Source organism: Ictalurus punctatus, chromosome 12 (assembly GCF_001660625.3).
Source record: "Ictalurus punctatus breed USDA103 chromosome 12, Coco_2.0, whole genome shotgun sequence".
Classification (NCBI taxonomy): Eukaryota; Metazoa; Chordata; class Actinopteri; order Siluriformes; family Ictaluridae; genus Ictalurus; species Ictalurus punctatus.
The window spans coordinates 2132501-2145614 of NC_030427.2; the positions used below are offsets into that span (position 1 = coordinate 2132501).

Consider the following 13114-nt stretch of genomic DNA (forward strand, 5'->3'; position numbering starts at 1 on the left):
CAGTGCCAACATCCCCACAAGATTTCATAATGTAATGGGTTTACATTAATACTACATGAATTGATCGCGCTCACTTTATATAATTCAATCTTGTAATTAGAAACTTGTGTAAATTAAGCTTAGCATAAGCAGTGTAATCGTGTTTTGATGAGAAATTTAATATTTCTTTGTAAACTATAAATAATATTTTTTCTCAAATCTAGTCTACCGCATGTTCCATGTTTTGTTGAAACTTTGTAATTGTAAAGCAACATTGGTTATGAGTAAGGAGCTATATAAATTACACATATCATTATTATTATTATTGTTATTGTTATTGTTATTATTAATAATAATAATATTTATTTATAATTTATAATTAAACATATATTATATTATATTTATAGTTATTTATAATAATTAATAATAATAATAATAATAATAATAATAATAATAATAATAATAATGTATTTATTTATTTATTTATTATATATTTTAACTGTTGAAACATATGTAATTAAATGGTGACTTCGATGGTGTTAACACTGTATACAGTGCCTTGAATCCAGTTTCAGGTGTTTTGGAGTTCTTAAAAATAGTATTTTGAATACATTTTGCATTAGGCTACTCAAAGCAGCTGGAGTGCCGATCTTATTTGCTTTTGCAGGATGTGTTTGAAAAAGAACTTAACTAATTCGTGTGGCAGCTGTGCAATGCATAAAATCATGCAGATACAGGTAAGTATTTCAGTAAGCTTCAGTTAATATTCACACAAACATCAGAATCTCAGTGATCTCAGTGATGATGGGATGGCTCGTCTGGTTGGTGCCAGACGAGCTGGTTTGAGAATTTTAGAGGCTGATCTGGGATTTTCACAGACAGCAATCTCTTGAGTTTACACAGAATGGTGGAGAAAAACAAACACCTTGTTGATGAGAGAGGACAGAGGAGAATGGACAGACTGGTTCGAGCTGACAGAAAGGCTATGGTAATGATAATTCTTTACAAGTGTGGAGAGCAGAAAACCCTCTTGCAACATACAATACGTCTAACCAAATGAGGTGGATAAGTTACAACCATATTAGGTTCCACTCCTGACTGTGAGCCAAGAACAGGAACCTGAGGCTAGAGTGGGCGTGGACTCACTGGAACTGGACAGTTGAAGCATGGAAAAACATTGCCTGATTTTGATGAATCTTGATTTCTGTTGTGACATGTAGATGATAGGGTCAGACATTGGCATCAGCAGCATGAACCTGCCTTGTGTCAACCGTCCAGACTGCTGCTGGTGGTATAACGGTGTGTAGAATGTTTTCTTTCTATTATGTGATCCTATGTGAACCTTTGCTTTCGGCATATGGTGTGAACCCCTTGGTCAGAAATAACCGAAACTAAACATTTTCCCTGTTTTTACTGTTGATCAGTCGTGCACATAGGCTTGTAAGAATTTTAGCTCATTTCTCAGTACAGAACAGCTTCAACTCTGGAATGCTGGTGATTTTCCTGACATGACCTGCTTGTTTGCGGTCCTTCCACAACATTTCTATTTTATTAAGGTCAGGACATTGACTTGGCAAATTCTGAAACATGAATTTTATTCTCTTTTAACCATACTTTGGTGGACCCTTATGTGCTTTTTGTGCTTAGGGTTGTTGGCCTGCTGCATGACCCCTGTCCAAGGACATGCATGGTAGGCTGATTGGCATGTCCAAAGTGTCTGTAGTGTAGGAATGGGTGTGTGAATGTGTATGCGAGTGTGCCTTGCGATGGACTGGTACCCTGTCCAGGGTGTACCCTGTCCTGTGCCCTATGATCTCTGGGATAGGCTCAAGGTTCCTGTATGATAGGAGATGTAGAAAATGGAAGGGGGTGGATGGAAATCAGAGTGAAATTTTATTATCCTGAGTATCCAGTTACACAAATGGAGAGGTGAGTTTAGATTTGGCTAAATAAATCATACAATCTAGAAACAAACAAGTGGGATATCATCAGTGGTTGATTTTAGACACAATCATTCCTGATATTATTAATAATACTGCTGTTGGTTTGAGTTGAGCACTGACAATCAAATTAAAAGAAGATGAAGCCAGCATTTAATGGTTTGGGGTTGTTTTTTTTTTTTTTTTTGTTTGTTTGTTTGTTTTTACAGTGAAGTGATAAGTAGAAATCCTCAGAGACTGCTACAGTGTCCTCCCAGGAATCCATGGCTAATCATAGGCTGAAGTGTTTCAGAGACATTCTGGACACTGTGTAATGAGAATTTCTTTATTGAGTCTTAGTTACAGATTATTGAATATGTTGCATGTTAAATAAGATTCTGATACTAACAATGGGAAATGTTGATTTAAGAGAATGGAATGCTCTGAACCTTGATGAGCCAAATAAGATAAGGTGTAAAATCATGTAAAAAAAAAAAAATGTTCACATATTATATAAATTAGAAAATCCCATAATTGTCATAAATAAATAAATAAATTAAAATCCCATTGATATTTGGTAATGTGCTGTACTGAGAATCATCATTCTACAAACATTGGAAACTCTCAGGCAGGTAAGTGTTTAAGGGAAGGAACAAAGTTTAAAGTGAACACATTTATGCCAGTGAGTAAAACCTCATTCTTACATGATCTCAGCACTTTCTGTGTTTTAAACATGCTTCCAACCATACAAAAATTCATCATGACTGATGACTGATTGGCTGGGAGGTGACAAGGATTCTGAGTATTGTTCAAGAAAGCTGATGATATATCTGCAGTGAAAACTGTAAAGGTGTACAGATGAATGAGCAGTTCTTACAACCAGGGTAATCTGAGTGTTTTGTTTTCTACTATATTAACCTAAATTCTCACTATCCCAGAAAAGCTACTGAATATACTTTATCTACTCAATAATATTTGTGAGAGAAACCTAACTAGCATTATTCTACCAGTAAATCTAGCTATTGTTTTAAACTCAAACCGAGGTATAACTATGCTAAACCCAGAAATCAAGAGGAATGTTTAATACATCAATCACATAGTACATATAACAGGGTCTGTACAGATGCTTCATAATGAAATTCCAGGACTTTCAAGCACTTTTCAAATACTGTGTATGCTTTTGTTTTCACAGACTACACAAGAGATGTCATTCAAACATATTCTTTATTTCTTCTTTTTAAATTCCCAAAAATTTTTATTAATAATAATAATTTTAAAAAACACAGCCAATTTTAATATAGCTCCTTTTCCCAGCCGTGATGGACTAAATTTGTATTTCCCAGGCACTGATTCATCTTCACTATAATGTTAAAATACTCCAAGTGAGTGACAGGAGCACTGTGTCCACACGTTTCTAGATGATGTCATGCACTAATTAGCATATTCATTACATCATTACATCGTATTTTCATTCTGCCTAAAGTCAGCCCTTTACAGCCAAATTCCCAATAAAGCTGTTTTCATTTACGTATTTTTTCTGTTTCTGTTGTCAGACAACAGGACGAGTATGAAATAGTGACTGAACCACGGCCCAATAAGAGACTACATGTTCACCAGCAGTCACTTTCAAACCTTTTCCAAGCTGCTGATCTACACTGCTAACATTCAGATTTTATAACCGTGACGTCATCTGACTAAACCACCACACACATAAGTTAAAGACAACGAGTGCACTGTGATTTCGTGCTATATTTCCATGTAAAATAATCTCTCAGAGAGAAAGTTAGAAGTGAATGAATGTGCTGCTCCTCTCTGCCCCTCACTGAACAGAGTAGCCGCAGAGAGAGGCGTGTCTCCGGGGGGAAAGCAGGACCTCACACTCACCGGGCAGTACTGGCCATTCTCTTCTACAGAAAGTAGCTAAGGTTTGTCTAAAAAGTCGCTAGATATGACGGTAGGAGCTTTTTTGAAAACGTTGGAGGAGGGTCTGCAGTGGGAAGTCCTATTTTGAGTGAAAGGATTGTATTCATGTTCTGTAGAAAATAAACCCTTTAAAGTTATCTAGTGATTTCGTATTTATTGACTTTTTATCATTCAAGCAATTTTAAGCCTTTATCTCTGTAATGTTCTTCCCTATTTGTGGATATTCTCGAGTGAAATAGACGAGGCCACCTAGGGAACACATGAAGTTACGTAGGAGCAGTGATGAGAATGAAATGACTAATAAGATTAGAAAGACATTAATAATGTTACTATTAGCAGTAAATTTGTGTACTTTATTATGATAACTATACTGCTATGTACATGAGATAATGTTAATGTGTTAATATGTTTTAAATGTGTTTGTGTGCTGTCCTTATACCGTGTCTAGGTCAGTCTCCCCGGCGCGCGCGCACAGACATATATAGTCAAATCGGAGCAGCGAGCCATAAGATCTGTTATGACGTCACGTTCAGAGTTCTATAAGTTTCCTGATGGTATGCTTGACGGTTGTTCCCTTTATGACGCCGCGAATGTCGGGGTTTTTAAACGTTGTGGTATCTGAGCTGGCCTCTGTATTCATTTGAACGGAGTAGTGTGTAATCATTTTCATGTGGTTAGTTTCTTTGTTTGTTCATCTGTCGTGTTTAAGAATGGACACTGAAATAATATATCCAGATATCTGTACAGCTGCTTTGTGACAATGTAAACTTAAAAAACCCCAACATTTCCATGTCTAGAGAAGAGGGTGCGTTCTTTAAAAATTAAATCATAATGATGATGCTGTTAAACATTTCAGAAGCTCCGTGTATTGTCCTTGATACGTGAAAACTAGACAATGCACAGTAATAACGCTGATGAGCTGCGTCAGTGTAAAATAGCCCAAACCTACCTTCTGTTTCAGGCGGCGTTGTGCTGGATGGAGCTTGACTGCCCTCGTGTGTCCAAACATAGGAACGGCAGTTTCCCTGAAGGGGTATTCTGTTCCAAGTTTGTGGTAAGCCAAGAAATATTACATGATTACTATTACTCTCTCTCCCCCCTTTTTAAAACCTGTTCACGATAATTATTGTATACATTACCTTTATTTTTGTAATCTTCTCCCCTATTTGTGGATATTCTTGAGTGAAATAGATGAGGCCACGTAGGGAACACATGAAGTTACCTAGGAGCAGAGTCTAAAATATCTTTTTGAAGGACCTCAAACTATTATCATTTGCTATACTATTGATCATTACGTTAAGTACATCTTATTCGTATATGGAAAGTACTTAATGAAGATAATATACTTTATATTTTTTTATGTAACCATTCAAGTATTTGTTGAAATGCTTTTGTTACTGATAAATACATGTACATTTAAATTGATTTTGTTCTGTCTGTGATTTTGTAGATCTGGATGTTCAGCTGGTCTCAGATCAAGCATCCTCCTCTGTACTGACTCCACTATCCCCAGCTTCATCCCATTCATCAGATTCCACAATTGTCCTGGAGTCCAGAAGAAAGAGGAGGAACCCAACAGGGTTAATGGAGCAGAATGAAGCAAGACAGGTAAGCTTTGAATAAATGCATTTAAAATCCTCAATTACATAATTGTTTATTATTGATACTTATCTGTAGAAGTGTTTTGTAAATGTATTCTCGACATAAAGGAAAGGCATTAAAAATCCTCTTAAATTTCCACGAGCATGTCATAACAATGTAAGATGTTTTAGCAGAAAGTTGATTGTGTTCTGAGGGTCAATCCAAAGGGTGAGGAAATATTCATGGAGTATGAAAAGACCAAAACACTAACAGATGCCACACATAAACAGATGGTGAACGTCCTGGTTGCAGACATGTTAGAGCTACATGGGTAAGAATTGGAGGTCACTTCCCTTCCTTTATCATCACAACAGATTCATGTGGCACAGATAAAGAATGCTATTCTGTGTTGCTATAAAAGGGGAATTTATCCTTTAACTTCTTGCAAAACATACACACTTGCAAAGTAAACTGATTTATTTTGAAAGGAGGATTCCATCCTCAAGTGTGAGGACCAGTTATGCACTGGGAATTGTGACACTTTTTCCATACTTCCAAGATCCTTTCTCCAAACATGGATATGTAAGTTCTGTCTGAAAACCCAAACCAGTGTGTTTTTATATTTTCTTCCCTTTTATAGTTTTAAAGTTAAAATGATCTTGTTTTAGATGAGTGTTTATAGGTTGCTCAGCTTTGTATTTTCCACTTGTTTTTGTAATTTTATATAGTCATTGTGTGAACTTATTGTGTTGAGTAATTCATTCTTGAAGCCAAGAACGAGATGCCTCTGTTTGGGTCTTTTCTTAAACAGGAACACTACTATGATCCTTTAGGGTAATACTGGCTTCATTGCATGGAGGATCAAGACAGTTCAACATAACACCTGTGCTGGCTCCCAGTGTCATTCCAAGACTGTTCTTCAGGATGGTCCAAAAACCAGACGAGAATCTCTGTTATTCTGTCAACAGCGATTTGGTGAGGAGTGCAGGGAGGCGATATCTACAATACGATATTCCACTGATGAATCTGTGGTCAAAGAGAAGATGAGCGACTTTCCAGTATTGACAGAAGATGGTCTGTGAGGATGCATCATCTTCAGTCCTGGATTTGTTCACTCGTTTCCTTGCTGTATCTGGATTGGTAAGAAAATCTTTAGCTTTGGAAGTAGTTTTGAAAAGGAAATGACCTTCTCTGTAGTTATTAAAGGAGTTCACTGGTACAGCAGAGAAAGGAGTTGTTCAATGATCACCATAACAATAACAGGCCGGTCCAAACTGAGAAATTCAACGTTCTAATCTTTTATATCCCAAATGTATGCATAAATAACACAGCAGATCTGAATTTTTAGCATTTGACCTTTCATCCATTTATGTCCGTTATGTTTAAACCTGTATAAACCTTGTTTATAGATCGACCACGATTTCTCCTGATGTTTGGTGACGAAGTGTCTCAGAATTTCCTGGCAAAGTGGTCAACATTCTTCAAGCCAAACATCATTGCAGACTGCAAGACTCTTAAGAATATGGGCGAGCTGCTGTCAGGAACTGAACCTGAACCTGAGGACTAAAATGGTCAGTATAAATTGTTATGTATTTTAAAAATGTTCCAGTCTTTAAAAAAATAATTAAAGAGAGATCATTTAATTATTTTGTGATGTCTTTAGGATGGGACAGCGATATGTCTTCAATCCTTTTGCAGCTGCATCTGCTCCCTCTAACCTCAAGAGGCCAGAAAAAAAATATCCAAGATCAGTTCAGCTCAAGCAACCAGCCATCTTGTGAGCTATTTTAAGATATGCAAAAGTTAATATTTAAACATCAGATCTTAATTTTAGGAGCTCTTGAGGTGTAGGTTATTTTGGGATTCTGAGACCTGCATCTCATTTTGCTTACTCCACCTGCAAACAAGATGTGATGGTGCTAGTGATAATGTAAAAAAAAACATGCAGTTTTATTTTCATATTTATTTTATGTCCCTTTGCGGACCTTCAGGAAGGAGCCAGTGTGACTACCTTCACTGAGAGTGCTGACACAAGACAACCATTCCTCCTCTGCATCGGTGAGTGAAAGAAGGACATCCAGAAGTTCTACGTTATTATCGACCCAAAACCGATCCCATGTAAGGCGCACACGTCAGTGGCAGCTTTTGATGAACTGTTCAAAGCTCACTATGTCTTCAGTTTCTCATATGATGAAGCTCTTTGAGATTTCTACACATTTATCCAAACCACCATCTATAACATCGATGTCGGAAGAGCAAAGCAGAGCCCGCGTGTTAAAGAACTTCGAGCATGATTGCTGCAGCGAGATTAACAGCCTTGAAGATGTTCACGTGTTTTGTATGTAAAGCACACCTCAGAACTTGTTTGGCTCTTCGTCAACATTTAAAATTTCAACATGGTTTATATCCTAGCAAAAAGTTACATTTAAAATGTGGAGAGCCAGGTCGCCTGTTATCATTTCCAAAACCATGCACTGTTCTCGCAGCAAAAGCACACTCTACAGATTCTACTCTATTACAACGATTTTGAAATTGCTAACCCTCTAGGTTCCAAGAGGGGGATCCACAAACTTGGTTGTATCTTCCATCCAAGTGTAACTCTGTACTGATTAATGTACATCTTGCAGCTTGATTCTACACGGAAGATCTTAAGACATACGGTTTTGATGTGATACTAAAGCCCCTTATTGATGACCTGAAAATCTTAGAAGCCGAAGGCATACAGCTTCCTTGTTTTGAACCACCATTGTTTGGCTCAGTAATTCAAGTAACAGGAGATAATTTGGCTTTAAATGGCTTACTGGGATTTGTGTAATATTTCAGTGCAACTAATTTCTGTAGGCTTTGTTTAATTAGTAAGGAAGAAGTTCAATCTATATTTACTGAAGATCATTCTGAGTTAATTTTCCGTTCCAAAGAGGTTCATACTGAACATTGTAAGGCACTAAATGAAAATCCTGAACTGCGGTCAATATATGGTGTCAAAAAGTCATGTGTGCTCAATTCATTACAGTATTTCCATTGTACTGATAACTATGCTGTTGACATCATGCATGATCTGCTAGAGGGTGTGGTACAGTATGAACTTAAACTGGTTTTTGAGTACCTTGTTAAACAGGATGCAGAGCTTTAATTATGGTTACACAGACCGTAAAAACAAACCAAGTGGGTTAAAAATGGATGATAAGTGCAAACACCTGGGTTTGAATGCCATACAGTCATGGTGTCTTCTGCACAACACTCCACTGATATTTGGTGGTCATTGAAAGGAATAACAATCACTGGAACTTTCTCCTACTTTTGATACAGATTGTCAATATAGTGTTTTCCTACACCATAACTGATGGGATGATATGTTACTTAAAACATCTGATCTGTGATCACCATACTCTATTCAAAGAATTGTTTCCTGACAAGAGGTCGATTCCCAAGCACCACTTGATGATGCACTATCTGAGATGCATAAAAAAATTGGCCCTCTTATCCATATGTGGTGAATGCGATTTGAAGCTAAGCACCATATTTTCAAAAGATGTTGCAAAAATTTCAAGAATCTCATTAAATCATTAGTAAAGCAACATCAACGTCAATTGGCATTTAACTATGAAAATGATTGTTTTAGAAGGTTTGAATTTGGTCCTACATCAAAAACCATCTGTAACTTGCAAGGTGGGGAAGAACTCAGTCAGACATTATATTTAGAAGCCTGTTTGAGTGTTACAAGTACAAAGTGGGTCAGACATTATGGTACTGAGTATCAGGTTGGTGTGGTCATATGCACTGGATGTACCTATGATCTCCCTGTGTTCAAAAAGATCTGTTATATAATAATATATGAAGAGAGTGCTTTCATTATTTCCTGCAATGTAAAAATGATGTACTATGATGACCACTTCAATGCATACTGTATAGAAGATAACCAAATGGATGAGTTTTCTGTCATCTCTGTGAATGAACTGACACACTTTAGGCCATTTGATCAGCAGTGCTCTAATGAGAATAATCAAAGAGAGTACATAGTGCCCAATTGTTATATTTAGAAAGACTTGACCTGAGGGGTCAGTAATGTTAACGCCCTTGAAAAAAGAAAACTATTAAAGCAACCAACTTGTTTTTTTTCTTTATTTGCCTTTTAGATTTGTAATCATTTAAATGTTACTTTAATTGTGCAGTAGCATATTAACACTTTATAGTGTTAGAGGCAACTCATTTAATAGTATGCAATTAACACTATGAGATTTAATTAATTACTCCTATGAGAATTAATTTCTAACACTACACACTGGTGTTGAGAAACTAACACTTGAGTAGTGTTCAATTTCAACTATACAAAGAGTTGATGTGAAATCTATTAAAGTGTTAAAATGACACTGTGGAGTGTGGACCCCTCCGGACACTTTAAAAGTGTTGAAATGAAACTCCAATAGAGTGGATTTGTTTCTGTGGATTTTGCTGTGTATGTATATTTTATAATGTTAAAGTGCACACCTTGATTTCCATTATAATAACAGTATTAATGTATTTCTAATGTTATTAGACATGTCATTCTCATCACTGCTCCTAGATAACTTAGTGTTCCCTAGGTGGCCTCATCTATTTCACTTCGAGAATATCCACAAATAGGGAAGAACATTACCTTTATCTTTGTAATGTATACAATAATGATCATGAACGAGTTAAAAAGAGGACACAGTAATATAAACCATATAATATTTCTTAACCAACTCGGGCCTAACTACAAATGTACTCTTATGACAGAATACCACTGCTGGGAAATTGCGTTCCCGAGGTTGGGCACACGAGGGCAGTCAAGCTCCATCCAGCACTGAAGGTAGGTTTGTGCTATTTTACAGACACAGCTCATTACTGTGCATTGTATTGTTCGGACATAACCACAGTTAACGGCTAATCTATAAAAACAAACAGTGTGTGTGTGTGTGTGTGTGTGTGTGTGTGTGTGTGTGTGTGTGTGTGTGTGTGTGTGTGTGTGTGTGTGTGTGTGTGTATGTGTGTGTGTGTGTGTGTGTCCTTTTCTCTCCATACCACATTCTAATATTTAAACTGGACACACGAGGGCAGTCAAGCTCCATCCAGCACAAGACACAACGCCGCCTGGAACAGAAGGCAGATTTGGGCTACTGTACACAGACACAGCTCATCGGCGTTATTACTGTGCATTGTCTAGTTTTCACATGAGGACAATACACGGCTCTTCTGCACTGTTCATCATCATCTATAAAACAAACAAACATTATGTAATATACATAGCAGTATATTTATCATAATAAAGTTCACTCATTAATAACGAATAATAAACATTTCTATACCCCCGCATGTTGATAGAAATATAAAGCATTTTTATTATATCTATCTATCTATCTATCTATATATATATATATATATATATATATATATATATATATATATATATATATATATATATATATATATATATATATATATTATGTGTCCCCTTCTCTCTGTACCACGTTCTAAATATTCAAACAGTCCAAGAAATAAAATTAGCTGTTTTCTGAGACGATGAAGTGACTCTTAAAAGAGCCTTTGTGTGTATTAGACGGAGTTGTCGTTTAAGCGCGTTCTCCGCAAATACGGCAGCCCAGCTGAATATCCTTGAGAGAGATTGAGTCGCACAACAGCCCATTTGTCGCGCCATGCCAGATTTCATATTGTCCGGTGGATGACCCGGTCACCTTCTTATCACGAATGGGTATACCACCACCTCAACCTGGCATAGTGTGGCCGAGTGGTCCAAGGCGTTGGCTTTAGGCTCCAGTCTCTTTGGGGGTGTGGGTTCAAATCCCACCGCTGCCAGGGTTGTTAGCTTATGGTGGGAGATGTCTTGTCTCCAAAGGCTTTATGCAGGTTTTTCTCCCACGCTTTCATGCCATACACCATTTAGCATGCTGCCTCACGAACGTCCCAATTCATGCCCCCCTTTTCCACAGTCGTTGTGTATATTTAGGTAAGAATAAAAGTTACATTTGCATCCATCCATGTTCTATACCGCGTAATCCTTCTCAGGGTTACGGGTAAAAGTTACATTTTCCAAAGAAATTTAACTCGCTGAGATGGGCAGTCCATAGGTAGTCGGTACCTAGCCGCCCAAGGATTGGATTGCATTGCGACGGCTCAACTATGGAATTGTCCCGTTCTGTGAGACCTTTGGGCCATCTCGCCGCATCGTCACCCTTCAGTTTATATGACAGCACAGCTCATACCTCAAGACTTGACTAAAATCTATTTGAGAAGCAGTCGTCTAGGCAGCGAACATTAATCCCTCATTTGCATAGTTTTCGTTAAAAGCAGTGGGCCTTGGACGAGGTGGCTGAGAGGTTAAGGTGATGGACTGCTAATGCGTTGTGCTCTGCATGTGTGGGTTTGAATCTCATCGCAAGCTTGTGACTTTGCCTCCTTTTTACAACAATGTCTGGCTTTGTTGCAGTCTGTCTCACACCTACAAGGCCTACAAACGGAAAGCTTTGTAAAGGTCCCTGAGCTAGCACTAGAGCGGGTGGAGAAATGTGAAAAGCTAGCACTGTGGCTACGTGTTTCGCAGCCGTGAGCTGTATTTCAATGCTTTTTGGCTACAGCTGCTGTAAGGCTCTTGCGTCTCCGGAGGTCCGTCAACGCAGAACGCATTCCTCAGTCCAGACGACAGTGGCAGAGAACCTGCCGACACCTCTTTTTTGCTCCACACACTGGGATGTAATTTCATACGCGTGAGCTATGTCAGCAAGAGGTTAAGGTGATGAACTGCCAATCCGCTGGGCACAGCCCATGTGGGTTTGGACCCTATTTTTCTTGTAAAGACCTTGCTTAAGCGCATTCTGTAAAGGAAGCATGCATTGTGCAGACATTGTTGGCGTCTGCATGAGCAGTTAGTCTGAAGGGGAAATTAGGATCAGGTGTTTTCAATCAACGGGATGACAATCAGGTGTGAGTGTCCCCGTCTTATTTGTAGAACAGGGATCTATCAAAGTCTGATCTTCACAACACATGTTTGTGGAAGTGTATCATGGTATGAAAAAAGGAGGATTTGTGAGGATCTCAGAAAAAGAGTTGTTGATGCTCATCAGGCTGGAAAAGTAAAAGAAAAAAAAAACATCTCTAAAGTGTTTGGACTCTACCAATCCACAGTCAGACAGATTGTGTACAAACGAAGGAAATTCACGAGCATGGTTACCCTCCCCAGGCGTGGTCAACCACCAAAGATCACTCCAAGAGCAAGACATGTAATTGTCCATGAGGTCACAACGGATCCCAGGGTAACTTCTGAGCAACTAAAGGCCTCTCTCGCATTGGCAAATGCATAGCAGAAGAGGTCTTCCGCAAACACTACCGGTGTGACCGCGGACCATGGGGTCTTAAGCCTAGACGAATCGCATCCAAATGACCACGCCTTAGCTCTGTCTTCAGCTGGAAATGGTTAGATGTCTCCGCCAGAGCTGGTTAAGCGAAAGGCACTTGAGTCTCACAACAGCCCATTTGTCGTGCCCATGCCAGATTTCTTGTCGTCCGGTGGGATGATCCGGTCACCTTCTTACCACGAACGGGTATACCGCCACGTTGGCCTGGGGTAGTGTGGCCGAGTGGTCCAGGCGCTGGATTTTAGGCTCCAGTCTCTTCGGGGGTGTGGGTTCAAATCCTACTGCTGCCAGCGTAGTTAGCTGAAAGTAGTTCTGCTTAAC

At 38.4% G+C, this 13114-nt stretch overlaps 1 long non-coding RNA gene and 1 other non-coding gene across 2 annotated transcripts; both read left to right on the top strand.

Moving 5' to 3' along the window:
• Positions 1-5809: 5809 nt before the first annotated feature.
• LOC128634204 (uncharacterized) lies at positions 5810-7174 on the top strand. Its single transcript, XR_008397494.1, has 3 exons — positions 5810-5984; positions 6214-6973; positions 7066-7174. It is a non-coding gene; the product is annotated as an uncharacterized LOC128634204 (long non-coding RNA).
• A 3979-nt stretch (positions 7175-11153) lies between these two features.
• Positions 11154-11237, top strand: trnal-uag (transfer RNA leucine (anticodon UAG)). Its single transcript has one exon. It is a non-coding gene; the product is annotated as a tRNA-Leu (tRNA).
• The last annotated feature ends 1877 nt before the right edge of the window (positions 11238-13114 follow it).